Below are 5,200 nucleotides of genomic sequence, written 5' to 3'. Positions count from 1 at the left end.
GGCAGCTCAGCCAGCAAGCACGACATCCACAGACTGCAGCACATTATCAGGTCTGCAGAGAGACCACTGGTGTTACGCTGCCCACACTGCTAGATCTGCTCACTTCCAGAATCAGGAGGTGGGAGTAGAAAGTCGCAGCAGACCCATCTCACCCTGGTCATCCCGTTCCTGCACCTTCCCTCAGACCGGCGCTTTAGCCAAATGAGGATCACGGCGACAGAGAAGCTTTTCTCCATATGCAATTAACTCATGAACAGTTGAATGCCTCAGTGCATATAAACTCCTCCTAACAGAATCACACACCTAAACATTTCCCTCTCGATCATGTCGTGGTACTTCAACCTTAACTGCCCTTTTTTTCCTGCCAATCTACTTTATTTAATTTAATTTAATTTATTTAATTTCTTTTTACTTCATCATTCTACCACGACATCTCCCAACTGCTACTCTCAGCATGCTTAACAATTGATGCACATGAAAGATTCACAAGTATGACCATGTGTGTATGTGTGTGAGTGTGGTGGAAATGTCTTTTGTTATACTGTGTACAAGCAACTGTGTGGCGTGAGCTACTGCAACCAAGAACAAATTCTTTGTATGTGTGGGCCAATAAAGGCTGATTCTGAATCTGGCAATTATGGGCATACTGACATGCATGGACACACGTGTATATCTGTGTGTGTGTGTGCGCGCGCGTGTGTATGTGTGTGCCTGTATGTGCCTGTGACTGCAATAGTGAGAGTGAAAAAGTGTAACACATTTTACAAAAATGTAATGTCCGAGTAATGAGAAGAGTCATACATGTAGCAGGTCATGCGTGTAGCAGTGCATACAGAAGTGTGAAGCCCAGCTAGCACACGTTGGGGGGGGGGGGGACGCGTGATCTGACGTTATAGGGACAACTCGAAGGAAGTAGCTGCCAACCCCCTCGGTGCCAACGTGAGGCATCACCACGCCGAAGGATGGCCGAAGGAGGGCGCACCGCTTACACCTGACCCCTGTGATTGGCTCCCTGCCCTGTGAGTGACAACCATCCCACAGCCAAGTCCAAAGCTGTCTGAAAGCAGCACTCTGGAATGAAAGGGAGGTAGAGAGAGAGAGAGAGAGAGAGAGAGAGAGAGGCTATAAGGGGAAATGGTAAAGCAGTGCCAGTAGGAAGAGTTTGTTCCTATGCAAGATACTGGACATACTGTCAGCACATGCTGTGCTCAATATAGCAACTGTCACACAGCCAGAGTGTGTCTCGTGCTCTCTCTCTCGCTCTCTCTCTCTCTCTCTCGCTCTCTCTCTCCCTCTGAATATTATAGGCCTGTTACTCTGGAATTATACTACTTAATGAAACTCACACCAATCCTGTTCTGTCCTCAGCTCCAATGTTCTTCTGGTGTGGCAAACTCTCCAGCACTCTCTAATCTCTCCCTTCGTTACCCCCCCCCACACACACACCTCACGCCTCGATTCGGAGCCTCCCTCGCACTCCCCCAAGCCTTTCCCCAGCTCCACGCCTCCTCCTCCTCCTCCTCCTCCTCCCCTCCTTCTCCTTCTCTCTTTCTCTCCCCCTGTCTGTCCTTTTCAGAGCTGTATGTGGTAATCCTATTACTCATGTGTGAAAACCAGCTGAGAGAGAGAGAGAGAGACAGAGTGAGATGAGGGACTGTCAGCTCCATGTTACACTGGGCAGCAGGTGAAAGCACAACACAAAGAACATTAGTTGAAGATGAAACTATGAGACGTGGCCCTTATGTGAAGGGCTATTTGTGCATGAGGGAGAGAAAAAAGACAGAGACAGAAAGAGGGGAGGGTGAAAGAAAGAAGAGATGATGAGACATGGTGGAGTATTGTGCGTGCAGTCTCTGACAGTTGGAGCACCGAGCTTGAAAATAAACAAGTTCTTTGATGGCAGAAAGGCCTCTCCCTCTCTCTCTCTCACTCACTCACTCTCTGGCTCTCTCTCTCTCACACACACACACACACACACACACACACACACACACACACACACACACACACACACACGCCTGCCTCTCCAGCATCACCCATCACTAAGCCCAGATTCCGTTGCCCTGCCAACACTGGCAGGGCCTTTACGAGATGATAAAACATTCAAGGGGTCATTTCATTACACGCTGAGACGTAGTGCTCAACACACTCGTCTCTCCTTCACCTGTTCAAAGTAAATTGCCGTGTCACATGACCATTAAAGTTATGGTCTAATTAACACACTAATCATAACGGAATTATAAATATCTAATAAGGCAGTGTACTGAAGAGTTCTGATATTTATTTGCATTATATCTAACTTTTTTTTAAACTGGGGATAATGGAAACTCCAGCAGAAATTATCATTTGAATGTACCAGACAGTTAGCCTTGGATTAGCCCGTGAAGTCGAATTTGGCTTGTTGTTCAAAATTGCGATGTGAATTTTGGGAAAACCAAATGCCGTACTCCGGCCGGGATTAACGCTCCCACAGCGTCTGAAGTCTCTTCCAGTGGAATCAGTCACGTCTTATTCAGTGCAGGCATTTGTCATCCTCACTGAGGGTTCCTGAAACCTGTGATCTCTGCTGCGATTGTTCTGCAGGGATCCATTCCCTCCACACCCGACGGAGGCTGCCCTCATTCTAGTTAGTGCTTATTTCTGACTTATTTCTGATATTAAAGAATATTCCTAAAGAGGTGCTGGTTGGTTCTTCAGCTTACCAGCAGTTCATGCACGTTAAGGAAGAGCACAGGACAGAGATGTTCAGACTGGCCGTGCGAGACAGGAGTAATGGTGAGCAGGGCCGTGGAAGGGTCAGAGGTCACAGGCTTCTACACTGCCACCCTGTTACCCTGACATGAGTTCTACCGCACTTCTCTTTTCCAGCTTAAAGAGATGGTGGGAGAGACAGACAGAGAGAGAGAGAGAGAGCGGGATTTGTTGTGTGAATGGCGCTGTATTCTTCTGATGAACACATAACGTGAGCTTTTTGCTCCGAGTGACTTTACATCACAGCTTTTTGGTGTTACACGGTGTTTCGAGGAATAAGTCGGGAGTGAGCGATAACATACAAGTGGCAGAGAGGGTGGACGAGGAAAAGAGTGCGAGGCAGAATGGGAGGCCTTGGAGAGAGAGAGAATAGAGAGAGGGAGACAAAAAAGAAAGAGCAGAGCAAGAGAGAGAGAGAGAGAGAGAGAGAGAGAGAGAGAGAGAGAGAGAGAGAAAGTGAAAGGAAGAATGTCGTTAAGGTGCCATTTAGTACTTGCACCAGCAGGAAACACAGAACAGGGATTGTGGAGGGAAGCCAGACCCAGAGTCGCCATGCCTTTCCAGACCTGCAGTCCTGCGCCTCTGTCCTGCATCTACTCCCTTCTTCTTCTCGCGCTCCCGCTCCATCTCCCTCTGCAAGTTCCCTTCCTCGGAAGTCAGTGACCTCACTTCCTGTCCTGAACGCTCACCACCACAGAGAGGGAGAGGGAGAGAGAGAGAGGGGGAGAGAGAGAGAGAGAGAAAGAGAGAGAAAGTAAGCATGTGTTGGAGCAAAGAAACAGGAGAGAAGGAGGGGAGGCAAAACAAGAGCAGGAGAAACAGTGAAAGGACAAAGCTCATCTGAACTGGAGGGCAGCTTGTTTATGGACTATATGAACGTGGGAATGTGCCGATCTCAGTATTTGCTTCGCCTTTCCCTGGGGGGTTGAGGGAATGGCCGTTTTCCTGAACACACACACACAAACACACACACACATATGCACACACTGCATTATTGGGTTGAGATGCATATCTGCACTTCATCTGTTTCCTGCTTGACCACAATTGCCCGCTGACTTTTCAGTGCTCGCCAACATAAATAACAACACGCTAAGGACAACAGGGCCAATCACGGCGGCTTCCCCTCATAAACGTGCTCCGTCTGCAGGGTTATACATTTAAATCACACCACACTATGTCCACTCACAATATCAGGCTCCCCCACGTGTGAATGAGGCAGATTCAATAGGCTTAAGAAAACCAATAGAGAATGTTGAAAGATTTCACACTTGTGAATGTCAAGCATCAACTAGATGGTCGTAGCACACAGCATGTAAGACTGTGTACATTTGATTTTTTGACTTTGATTAAAAGTGGACATTCTCTGGCTAAGCAGGAGTGTCACACTCATCGATAACTAGATCCCAGCTGAGAAGCAGAGGTAGGTAATGAAGCTAAGTTCGGGGTGAAAAGGTATTGTGCTCATCTACATGAGGCGATAAGCTACACTTCCCAAGTGTGACGTGTGTGTGTGTGTGTGCGTGTGAGAGAGTTTGTCACGGTTCAAGTTCTTGGCACTTAAACAGGATGTATATGCTTGAGAAAACCGATCAAACAGATCATGTTACACAAACTTGATTTATAATGCAGCTATATTCTCTAATATGCTGCAAAAATGATCACACACAGGCACACGCGCGCACACACACACACACACACACACACACACACACACACACACACAGAGAGAGAATCTGAATTCAACTTGCATTTTCCTCAAGCGATAACATGTTATGTGACTTCTATTTATTTGCATATCGTGGCGGTTTGGCTACTTCTAGCATACAGGTGTGCGAGCCGTTAGTTTGTGAGCTACTCAGCCCGTCTGTAGAAGTGTGAATACTTGCAGACAGATTTCTTTTAGGGCCTGGTAAAACAAATGAATGATCTGTTTCTCATAAAAGAGAAAACATTTTACAAATTTTACAAAACACGTACCTTGCCGTGTTCTGGGATCTTATCAGACGTGTGCGGCCTGTCCTTTGCAGTCTAAAGGAGAAGTCTGCCCCGAGAGATTGTTTTTATTTGTTTTATTTTGTTATTGTTATTTTATTTTGTACTTTCTCCTAATGGGCGCGATGGTGATATGAGAGAAGACCCCCCGAGTCGTTGCTGACGTTAACCGGGCGTCATGACGCCGAATGCGCAAGCTCTTCGAAAACTCGTCGGCGGGACCCGTAGGACACGGATGTGACGTCACCACCCACCGTGGCGACGGCGGTCTCCATGACGACGACGCGCGCGCTCCGCGGTGACGCTGACTCGTGCTTTAAGGGGGCGTGACTCAGCCGAGGCTCGAGCCACCACCCCCCGCCGCGTGGGCGGCCCCCGGTGCAGCAGCGAAACACGACACCCGCGAGAGGGAGGAACGGGGGGGGGTGGGGTGAGGTGGGGGGGACGGAGAAAGAGA

At 48.2% G+C, this 5,200-nt stretch overlaps 1 long non-coding RNA gene across 3 annotated transcripts in view; it reads right to left on the bottom strand.

Moving 5' to 3' along the window:
• LOC113583235 overlaps window positions 1-4,962 on the bottom strand; it is a 10,638-nt gene extending 5,676 nt beyond the window's left edge. Inside the window, exons 1-3 of one of the 3 annotated variants that reach the window (XR_003411252.2) lie at window positions 4,729-4,962; window positions 3,318-3,428; window positions 802-1,071 (exon numbers count right to left, since the gene is read on the bottom strand). This is a non-coding gene — a long non-coding RNA (uncharacterized LOC113583235). The remainder of the gene's footprint in view (window positions 1-801; window positions 1,072-3,317; window positions 3,429-4,728) is intronic. The other 2 variants (XR_004776605.1, XR_003411253.2) reach the window with 2 other exon arrangements.
• Between the last annotated feature and the right edge of the window lie 238 nt (window positions 4,963-5,200).

The sequence above is a fragment of the Electrophorus electricus genome, chromosome 10, assembly GCF_013358815.1.
Source record: "Electrophorus electricus isolate fEleEle1 chromosome 10, fEleEle1.pri, whole genome shotgun sequence".
Classification (NCBI taxonomy): domain Eukaryota; kingdom Metazoa; phylum Chordata; class Actinopteri; order Gymnotiformes; family Gymnotidae; genus Electrophorus; species Electrophorus electricus.
This window is presented reverse-complemented; position numbering and strand designations above follow the sequence as displayed.